The sequence below is a fragment of the Magnolia sinica genome, chromosome 16, assembly GCF_029962835.1.
Source record: "Magnolia sinica isolate HGM2019 chromosome 16, MsV1, whole genome shotgun sequence".
NCBI classification, from domain to species: Eukaryota; Viridiplantae; Streptophyta; class Magnoliopsida; order Magnoliales; family Magnoliaceae; genus Magnolia; species Magnolia sinica.
Genome location: NC_080588.1, coordinates 10,093,171 through 10,105,269, shown reverse-complemented (window position 1 = coordinate 10,105,269; position 12,099 = coordinate 10,093,171). Strand labels below are relative to the sequence as shown.

Genomic DNA, 12,099 nt, shown 5'->3' with positions numbered 1-12,099 from the left:
TCTGATTCATCATGGTGTACCAACTTCAAAAAAATTTTCTGTCACAGGTGAATCGTATATATTTTGGACACTTCAGAAGATTAAAAAGAAACTTTATGTTAAGATCTATTATTTTCTCTAAACATTCATGCTCCATGACATCCAAGCCTACTATAAAAAGGGCGTCTGGATGATCTTGTTGAGAAACCTTCTGAGAAATTTACCAAAATACTGGCCGAAGGAAGAACCTGGATGCATAACTAAGTATTTTCCCGTGCTTTCACAATTGAAGATTAGAATTTGCTACTTTCATAGTGGTAGTTTGCTTTATGTCATTCTAGGATAGTCAGTTTTATGCCGTTAGGATAGTTTGCTTTTGTTGGATTAACTCTTGTGTCAAGCTGCCTTCACCCCGAAATCTTTTTGGGAAAAAGTCACTTAACTCTGTCATCAGGTACTATCTTTCCATCACTTCTCCTTTACCTTCGTTGTCTCTTATGCATTGCATGCATATATTTTTTACATTGAGGAAAATGTAGATTTTAGGTTGGGGATGGGGGATTATGTTACCTAATCAGTGTTGTCTCAGTCTTGAGCAAAAAAAAAAAAATGGGAAAATTTTTAAAATTTTTCTGAAAATTTTTGTGAATTCGAAGTGATTTTGACGGTCATCGTTGATTTAGAATTATAAGATACATAATGTTGGTAATTTATGACTCTTGGATTCAGCCATCTGTTAGATTTTTCAGTTAAATTCGAATTCTAAATCCATGATTAGAAGTTTTAAACATTGATTGAGTTATGATTTCACATGTCACACCTAGCTTGCACACTAAGGCTTCAGTTCAATATTGAATTGTTAACCTGTTAGTCACTAGACATGGAAGGAGCCAACCTGGAGAATTTGTCCATCATGTTCAAAGAAAACAATGAATACCCAACTAACAAACAATTGTCTTCGGAAAGGGTTGGGCGAATGGTCTTCACCATGGGTGTGCTCCCTATAGGTGAGGGCTTGTTTCCCCTCTTTGGCTTTACCTTTAAAACATTGACATAATGTGAAAGCCATCAATAGAAAAATCAAAAGCTGGAAGAATGAAAAGTTGAACTGTAAGGCAAGTTTTGGTTTAAGTTATGGTTATCATAAATGCTCTTATGATTATCAATGTTATCATGAAATAAAGAATTGAACCTTTTATTATGATAAGTTTAGGTTTCATTATACACCCATGGAACTCAATGTATAGAATTTTTCTAATGGATGGATTAATACTTTGAACTTGACTATGAAGTTTACCGTGCACTTGAGTCTAGGAGAAAGTAATACCTAACATTGATGTATCTTGAAATTCTATAATCTAGATTGCTTTTCAAAAACCACTTGAGTTTATAAAAATTTATTTGATAGTTCTCAAATTCTTTTTCGCATACTTTGCTCGGGACTAACAAAATGCTGGTTGGGGATTGTGTTGAGGGTCAAATATTGCATATTAGACCACATTTATTACCCGAATTTAGGAACATGATATTATTTAACGCTCTATTTTAATCGTGTTTGTGCTGTAAGGTGTATTTAGGGGCTTGGACAGAAAAAGGGTGTTAAATGAATGGATTTAATGCTCCAGAATCACCAAGGCACGGAACGAACCCTAGGAGACCAAGATCGAGGAATTTACACGCCAAATATCTGAGAAAATCAAGCCACTCACATTAAACGGACCTGAAAATCATCCAGAATGCCAGATCACAGGGTTCCCACCATTCATTCAACTCAAAACTTTATATATGGCCTAAAAACCATAAATTAACCATACATGTGAAATTTCAGCCATTGGATCCTTTTAAAAGTGGCCCAATAGACAAATCGGCCCATAAATCATCAATTTGGGGCCCACCTGATATCTGGATATGCCTCAATTTTGGGCTCAACCATTTAAATTAGACGGGGAAGCAGATGAATGGAAAGGATTCCTAAGATACATCACAATGGACACCACTTAAGGGTGTGCATGTGCACAGTGTGCACGCTCCAGCTGTGCACCATTAAACCCAAAGTCGGTCAGCATGCGTTGACCGACTACTTTCTCAAAAAATTAGAAAAATGCCAGCAACGGATGTCTTCGATTGGGTTTTGATTGTGGGCCCCACCCATCATGTATTTTTATGATCTGGACTGTCCATTGCATCTCTGGTGTAGGCTTCACCCTCCTTAGGTGTCCTTTTGGACCCATGTAAATGTACACACAGAGATCGCTAAAAAATGCAAGATTAACGGTGAGTTGGTTTGATATAGTTGACCACATCAAAACCCAATAAAAACCACTCCTTCCTGACTGGATTTTCGTAAGAAATCCAATGAACGAGTTAGATTTCTTTGAAAACACCAATGTGGGGCCCACCGAGTATTCAGTGCGGATACGTGCATCGGTTACGCACGTCCGAGACCCGGACGATCCAGGCCGTTCTACAAACATGACTAGATTCGGATCTAAAATCTGGACCATTCAAACTTCTCTTCAGGGACGTCCAACTAGTCCCAATGAGACTGAATGGACCAGATCATGCAACCAAGCCTCCTTGGTGTAAAAATTGGTTACGTCAGATGCGCACACAAGGATTGTTGCAATTTTTCACTGTTGCTGTGTAAAAACTTCTACAAAAGCTCTATTTCCACCGACTCCACCTCTCCATGCACTAACCCACGCATACTAAAAAGAGAGAGAGGTAGCAATGTGAAGATCAACATGAGGAAGAAAGAGAGAGAGAGAGAGAGAGAGAGAGAGAGAGAGAGAGAGAAGGACGGACGGCTAGGGAGTTCTTTCCCTTCTTCTTGAGTTTTTCCTTCCCTTTTCCCTATGGTTTAGTGTAGATCTTTCCTTAAGATTTCTTTAGCTTGATCATGTCTGGCTAAGCCTCTTAGCTAGGGCTAAGAGGTGAAGCTTGTGGCGTGATGGGAATGACTCTACGACTTTGATTCATGTTTAGACTGAACTGATGTTGATTTTAGTTTGATTATAAGGAATGCCTTTAGTTTTTAATGGTTTGTTGTGACTTAAATTACAATAAATCTACAATGGCTTTGAGTATTTCCTTTCCATTATTATGATCATGAGATAAGAAGCCCTGTTGTTCACTATTACCCCTTGGACATGGTTGGATGATGGAATCGTTCCTAACATTCATACATCTCTCAGATTGGTTGTGGATTGGTTTAATTTTGTTATTTACTTTGTCTCATGGGCATGGTTTTGTGATGGAAACAATTCTAATCCTCATACCTCTCATCTCTTGAAAACTAGATTAAACGATGTTCAGATTTTATTTTTAATGTAATATCTTCCAACTGGATGAAGATGGGACTCTAAGTCCAGTGGTGTTCTTAAATCAAGCGTAAATCTCCCTAATCTCTGCAAGTGAATCCTTGGCACCCTAGTTTCCCACCTTTGAATTTTACAAGTTTTTAGTTTAATCATTCACCATTATTCTCTAAAATTCCTCTGAATTAGATTACATCTTCACCTAGTTCTAGTTCTAGTTACTTTGAGAATTCGTACAAGGTTCAGTCCTTGTGGTTTCGACCTCGGTCTTACCAAGATTATTACTACATCACAACCCTATACTTGGGGTGTGAACATCAGACAACGAACAGAATTCCAAAGAAGTAAAATACAAAAGAAGATGGTGCTGGGTGGAAGTTCTTGAAGCTTAAAAAGGGAGCAAATGCTACTCTGCAAAATTAACTTCAAGACTCGGGCACCGTCTAAGGAGCTGCATCAAGGGCCACCTCATCGCCCGACCCATCGAAGCTTGACGATCCCTCATTGAAAGCGGATAGATCGAGGTTAGGAAAGGAGGCCCTCATGTCCTTCGTACACTCGGTGTAACCTTGGCGAAAGAGGGTGTCTCTCTCATCCGTGAACGCCTGGGAAGATACGAAGTATTGGACGGCCTCCTCCCAAGCCATGATGATGGCGCCCTTAGTATCCACCTTTAGCTTGTCCAGCTTCCCCTTAACCTCGAGCAGCTCAGGTTGACATTTAATGTGCACACACCGGGCCTCCTCCAGCTGTGTCGCCATCGCAACCTTCTCAGTAGAAGACGCTTCAAGAGCAGTCTTCACAGTCCCAAGCTTGACATCCAGCTGGGCCACCTTCTACTCGGCTCCCTCCACCTGACTACGCAGCCAAACAAAATTGGTGCGTGCCTTCAACACACACAAAGCGAACTGTAGAGGAAAGGAAAAAGATGAGTATGATCAATCTGATGGACAGAATCTACTTCGGGAAAAATACTTACCTCGAGAAGGGTGGTCGTCATGTGTGCAAGGGTCAAACAAGGTGACATACTCCATGTCGGACGTATAACGATCCACCCAAGGAAGGATTTCCTCCACAGTCTGACGAAGGCAGCTCCCTCGTCTCTCCCCTGCTTCCACCCCCTCAGAAGGGTGACCCTCGACAAGAAGCTCCGTAGCTCCTTGAGCCTTAGCAGGAGCAGGGCAGTCAGGAATGACCATCCCCGCCGCTCCGGAGGAGGTCTCCACCTCCATGCCCTCACCCTCATCCTCGATGACAACCGGGCAAGAGGGAGAGACCTTCCCCTTAGATTTCGAGGATGTATTCTGTCTCTTCTTCTTCAAGGCCGCCACCTCATCTCGGGGAAGCACATAGACCTTAAAGAAAGGGCAAATGAAGGGTTGAGCTTTAGGCATCTCTACACAAACATAAATACGTCAGAAGAAGTCTTCAAGTAAGGAAATTTCTTAAAGTTGCGAAGCTCGGCTAGAGGTCTTACCTGTAAGAGCCGAATCTAAGCCAGCTTGCAGGAGTTGCTAAGGTTGGAGAAGAACTCTCCAATATCGCCTATCCTTGCCAAGGGTCCGCAAATCCCTAACCCGAGTTGACAACCCGCTGTCAAGCAAAGGTTGATGCTTGGGTATAGTTGTGAAAAAAGACAAGTGAACAAGGTCAGACGACAGTGAAAGCCGATCAATAAAAGGCGAACAACAGCTACAACATTGACCTGGCTTGGAGAAAGCTCAGGGGACGAGAGATTAAATTGATTCTGGGTCAGCCATCTCCCAGCATCTGTATACTCAGAACCACTTATCCCTCTAGTGTTTATTAGAGAAGGGGGGATCAATTATCAAGGCCCCACCGATATTTTGTCATGTAGAGAAGTAATACCAACCGGGCTGAAAGGTGTTCGGTTTTACTTGATACAAATGGTGGAACTCATCCACTAATAGGTCGGGCTGCTCCAGTTCAGCCCATAAGACTATACAGCTAAACAACTCCCTCCACTCGTTCAGAGTCACTTGTCCCGAGGCCAAGCCAAGGTAGGACAGAAGATGCCAGGCTCTTCCCTGTAAAGGAAGCCATAAGCCACACTGGAGAGCGACTTCAAAAATTGCAACGGCCCCCTCTAGAAGTCAGTCCAGGAGCTCATTCAACGATGGAATTTGGATGATCACATACTTGGGAATGTGATATCCAAGCCTGATTCGGGCTACTTCATCCTCCGTCAGGGTCAAAGGCACTAGTCCCCTCGTATCATCTTCGCCTTCAAGCCCCTCAGAATCAACCTCGCTAGGAGCATTACGTGCCTCAGCAACTTGCCCCTTTGCCGGAGATAAGTCTGTTCCCCCAGGCCTAAGCACTGCCAGCCCACGCTGAGGAAACAGATCCAATGCCCTAGCAACGAGCGATGGCCTCTGTGCCAAAGAGCGTTTTGCCACCCTCCTCGACGCCGACGATCGAAACACGTTGTCCGCCATCGTTACCAATAGCGAAGGTGGGTTCCACATCACGCTGAGGCGACTGCTCGCCCCACTGTTGCCACCGGAAACCCCCTCCCACGAACTCATGGAGCTGGACATGGCGGTTTTCAATTAAAAACAAAAGGAGGGGGAAGAGGCTCACCAGTAATAATGGATGGGATTTCGACCAGATTGTAGGGAGTTATGGACGCCAAAAATTGCCCGACAGAGAAGAAAAAGAAACGAGAAAAGGAAATGTGAAAGAGAAGAGCCCTAAGCATTAGGGCATCCCTTAAATAACCGGGTCATGTGGTAACCATTTAAGGCGCTCATCAATACTACACCATACAACACCCCATTGGCTACCCCGACTTGACATGTGGCGTGACCCAATGCGCTACTAGGTCCTAATATCGAGTACGATGCCACACGTCACAACCTCGTTAGTCCATCATCGAAACGACAGCTTGACGCCCCACGTGACCTCGAGCCATGAGACGCCGCGTCATGTTTGTGGACTAACAATGCTTCAACTATTATGTTGGTTGCCATACCTGACATTAATGAAAACGTGACTCGACCTAGTCCATGCATAACCCGACCTAGCTACGGCCAAGCTTGCTTTCCAAACCTCCGTTCAAAAAGCAAGGGAGGCTCACTGTTGGAGGAAAATCTACAAGTCTATAAGTTGGCTTATGGAATGGACCAACTCTACTGAGCCAGCATAGGCCCACGAAATCAAGCCTAATAAGGCCTCTACATCCAAAAAACAGAACAACCTTCAAGGAGGTCGACGCAAACTATAAGGATAATGAAAGAGCTTGCATACAAAGCTCACACAAGTGACTAAAATACCGACCTAATTTATAGGTTAGCTAAAGGAACGTTATGGAACACCTATAAATCAGCCACATGTCGATTACGAATTAACCATAGCTCAGTCATAGATCGGTCACAGACTGGCCATAAATCAGTCACAGATCGGCCACAGATCGATCACAAACCGGCCATAGATCGGTCACAAATCGGCCATAACACAATCATAAATCGACGGTACCCCTGACAAGATTAAAAGGTCTCAACACCTAGACAAAGGAAACATGAACCTTCCTACTTGACCAATGGTCAAAAATGGTGAATGTTGATCTATCGAGCAGAACAATATCAGTCGTTTGCAACTCGGCACCCACCTTGAGATTCAACCTAAAACCAAACTATGGATCCGTAGAGTCTTCCTAAGTCTCAAAGATCTCTCCCAAGATCCCCGGGAAATAAGATCAAATCCCAACAACCTCAGGAACCTATAATCTCGGGTAGATCTTGGATCATAGTAAGCAGTACCAGAAAACAGGGCAAAGGCTACAGATAAAATCCGTAGCGAAAGATCTATGGCTACAGTTTTAATCCATAGCACGGTCGTAGTCTTAGGTGCTGTAACAATAGGTCGAAAAGCTATGGCTATGGATTTAATCTGTAGCCATAGATTAAAATAACTATAGATATAATCCGTAGCAATCATTTCTGTAGCCAAAAGTAACTACAGCTACGGATAGTATTTGTAGCTAAAAGTGGTGCTACATCCGTAGCAATATTTAGAATTTAATAGCAGCTACAGTCATAAGATTACCAACTACGGTCAATATCCATAGCTGTTGCTTACATTTAAAAGAAATTATAATCATTCATTCATTCAATTACCACCTGCATAATCATTCATTCATTCACTGAGTCAATTACAATCATTCATTCACTAAGTCAATTACAATCATTCATTCAATAATGAATCAATTACAATCATTCATTCATTCAATTCAATTACAATTATAATAATGCTGAAAGTACAAATCTTGGTGAGTCTGTGTGCACTCGCATATGGCCAGGTGATTCCTTCATCCACCATAAATAGAAAATGGATGCGAGTATCAATAGTCCACCCGCACATCCGACAACTATATTGATAACTTCTCCTACGTGTCTTCTGTAATTATATTCGAGGGTGAACCACCACTAGAGGACTCTGCAACATAAAAACAAAGAATCAGTCAATTGAAGAATGATGAAAACTAAATGCAAGGAAAACATAAAATTCCCCTAATGTAAGCTGAATTAATGCTCCAAACAGCGTTCATACATTGCTAAAGTACCGTTGAAGCAAGCAATCATTCACTATGACACACATTCCATAGAAGTACAACAAGTTCAAAAACACCTACAGATGATTCATACAAACCTTATTATAAGAATCAAATACCATAGCATTAGTCAAGTGATGAAATTTTGAAAATGGAAAGGGAATCAAGAGTGGTAAAACTAAAAATATGAAGAGAGATGAAAGTGCATGTAATTGGCAACTTTCAAAGAAAAGAAAAAAGAAGTAACTAATAAAGCAGCTTGTTAAGCCCACATGCACCTCATACAAGGCCACACTACTGGCCTACCACTTGCATGGGAAGTCTGACATGTGCATCAGGTGGGCTCAATGTGAAGAAAACCTAGAGAAAAATCTGCCAGTAATGGGTCACTCCTGGAAATACAATAGAAGAAAACTAACTAACAAACTCCCAAAGAGGACCACGTCCTCTATATATCAATGAAGATAAAAAAGCATTTTCCAATACAGACAATTGTTCTTTTTTTTTTAAAAGGGGATATTAGACATACTCAGTGTTACAGCCATACATTGATATATCTCAAAATATTGCACTGCCCATTTACAAATATTCCTGAATATTATCGATACATGCGACGCGTATCAATGATATCTCAATATAGAATATTCAGTTGCAGTTGAGCACTTGAGCATGAACCGAACAATCTAGCCAAATCAATTTTTAAACTTGATCATTTGATTTAGCATGTGAATTTCACAATCAATTTGAGACACCTGATATTAACTTGAGAGATGTAACACAAAAGATAACGCCAATGAGTGAACATATCGCCACCACCACAAGGATACATATCACTTTCCCTTCACCATTTTTGAAGAAAACCAATTGAGCTGCAAAAACAGAAAAACAAGAACATGGATAAATAATAGCAAAAACTAGTAATCCAGAAATATTTCAAAATTCATATAAAGCATAGACCGCCGTCGTAGGTGCCGAGCCAATAAGTCTAAAACTAGTAATCCAGAAACTTGTAAATTTTTCATCAGAAATTCTAAAAGGAATGAATTTACAAAAATGGTCCACATTCAACAATCAACATATACATTGTCCAGCTGATGAGTGGATGGACCTGATTTTTGGACCACATAATTTACATGCTTGGGCCCACCTGATGCATGGCATTAATGTGAATGTCTAATAGATTTGCCTGATAGGTCCATGTGGGCACATGTAAAGGTGTATGTGGACATAAGAAACTCTTGACTTCAACATAAAACAGGAGGGAGAACCCTTTGGATCAATCATGATAATAGAGCAACTATTGTACTCAAATTTTCAATAGTTAAATCTAGTAAATAAACAGTTTGATGATTGTAAAAGAAGTTAATCATTCAAAACTCTTTCAACCATGTGAAAAGGACCACATCCTTTATAAGGACCGTTCTTAATCAAGTTTCAAGCTTTAAATAAAATGGTTCGGTACCGAAGAGCACCTTTATCTTGTCAATGACATTTTCTTTTGCTGCATTTATTGTGTGAGTTGCTCCTAGCATCTTTGCATTGCGAAGTTTATCATCTTGAACATCAACAACAATTATTTTAGAAGCCCCAAATGCCCATGCTATCTGTAAACAACTAGGAGAAGTAATTTAGTCATAATGATGTGAACCTGAGACTTAAGATTCTATAAAAGCAGAAACGTTATATTATATGCCATCAACTATGCTGAAGGAATTTGAAAAGAAATATACGGCATTTACATGGGTCGTTACCAGCATCATGGTAGAGTTGTCATCATTATTTATTTATTTTTATTTTTAAAAAAAAGTCAAATCACTATCCCAGCTAATTTGATCAGCAGTGTATGCATTTGCATATCAGCAATAATATCCAATTCAACATCATCATCACCTCAGACTTGTCCCAGGTATTTGGAGTCAGCTTCGGGAATCCTTTTCAAAACAAAATCACAAATTTAAAAAAATAAAAAAAAAGTTAGGTAAAATAGAGTATATATCCTCATCCCCTTAGAACATGCAGACAAACGAAACTCTAGATAAAAAAATAGCTGCTTTACCAACAGAGACTGGCAGCATCTGAACCAAACAAGAACAAAAACCAAAAATAAAAATAAAAAAGACAAAATGGACACCAACTTACCTACTACTTGAATCTCTCCATTGCCAAGTAGACGCCTCAGAGCTTGTCCTTGAATTCAAAAAGAGATGTCATCTGCTCCTTCAGACCCTTCCTCTTTCGAATATCAGCCACCAACTGCCCGCCTGCGATCCCGCCTCCATTGGATCAGACGACATCATGTCCCAGTGATCAAACACACACTGTGGGAAGGCATGTCCAGATGTTGCTACCCTCAAAGTCCCTCAGAACCCAAACGACTCAATGACAGGTAGGTACGCCTTGATGTTGTAGAGAGGCATGCCAGGCCTCTGCATTTCCTCAAAGACATGACCATGCTTTTGGTTTAGGACACCATAGATGCCACTGAGCGCTTGTTCAGGTGCCTGTATCTCCACCAAATAGACAGGCTCCAAAAGCCTGGGTTTCTCAGTCAGATGGGAGGCATATATGACCCCTCTTGCTGTCGGGATGATCTATCCACTGCCCTTATGGATTGCATCAGCATGAAGAAAAATGTCACAGACCTCAAAGCATATGCCCCGCATGTTTTCTTCAGCCAATGCTCCTTCCTTTGATGCCCATTAGAACCCAACCACAATAGAATCCTTGATTTCATTCAGGTAATGAACTCCCTTGTACATGTCAACAACCATATTTGGGCTAGTTGTTTCGGGTCTAAAACACCGGATCTTCTTGGTAAGATCCTTGTCCCACCCGAACTCTTTAGATAGGATCTTTGAGCGGGCTTTTGGGTCATCCCTAAGGTCGATACGCCCCTCGTCAATGGCTCAGCAAGCCCATCTTCCAAGGGATGGGCCTCCATGTAGAGATGATTGTGCTTGTTAGGGGACTTGCTCATTACAGTCCTAACTGACTTCTCAAGTACCGTCTCACGGAAAAAGACAACAGGATCTGAAACAAGAATCTCAGCCCCGCCCATGAAATCTTCTTATAAGTCCTTCAAGCAAATCTCGAGGTGGAGCTCTCCACAGATTTCTGCCCCAAAAAGCCCTTAAGAAACCCAGATTTAGGACATACCCCACAAACCTCTGCCCAAAACACTTGCTTTTTAAATGTAGTAAATAACTCACAAATTGCATGTAGACCATAACCCATGCACTTAGTAGGTTAGAATTTATTCACTGGGTGAACCATAACCTATGAACACAAACAACAAATATGATAAAAGCATTTCCCACATTTTTGCAGCATTGGACCCACATTTTGTTGGCATCACTATCTTCTCATTTCTACTCCACACCAAAGCTCTCATTTCCCATGAGTTTTGGAGCATAGACAATAGCTTTTCATGCAACTGGGAAAACTAAATGAGCGAGCTTGGAAATGTGGCTACAAATGCAAACTAATAGGAAAGAAAGATATCCTAACAAAGCTGCAAATGAACTGTCCGATCTTCAAGGTACATAGTCTTTGACATGAAATCAATGCATATTGTAGCCTGCAGTTCATAGAGTAAAGTCGCAAGGTATAAATTCGTGTATAAATTCTGAGTTCCCTGGTTTCACTATACGAAAACAGTGTGGTCGAGAATAGAATCTGTATACAATGCTAGAAACACTCAACAAAAACCAATGATGGTTGATCCTCAGGCCAAGTCACATGAAATAAAGAAGCTGTTGAGCCCAATCTGGTTCAGTGCCATGATCCCACGAGTCATCCACAGAACTCGACTAAAGATTCAACAAATTGGTCTGAGTAAAATTAAAAAAAAAAAAAACAACAAAAATCAAGTGGGCATAGTCCAAAAATGGCCCATTTGACCCACTTCCTATCAATACATTCTGCCATCTGGACTTTATGCCTCATGCCAAATGGCTCTGCTTCCACAAAATGCAGATGAGGTTCCAATATAACATTAGCTTTCCTCTGGAACTTTGATGTTCATCATTAGTCAGGTTGGATTATCCAAAGATAGTGATATATTAAAGGACATGACAAATTGCTTAAATTTGATATAGGTTGTACATTTTGGCAGCTACTGCATGGATATCATTAACATAGGACTCATCAAAAGAACACCATATCTGGTAAGAAGTATGAATAATGCAAAGAAAATGAATGGCAGAATCAATCACTAGGATAAGAAAATCC

General features: G+C 40.9%; 1 pseudogene; it reads right to left on the bottom strand.

Moving 5' to 3' along the window:
* Positions 1-7,471: 7,471 nt before the first annotated feature.
* On the bottom strand, positions 7,472-11,052 carry LOC131229706 (elongation factor 2-like; annotated as a pseudogene).
* Between the last annotated feature and the right edge of the window lie 1,047 nt (positions 11,053-12,099).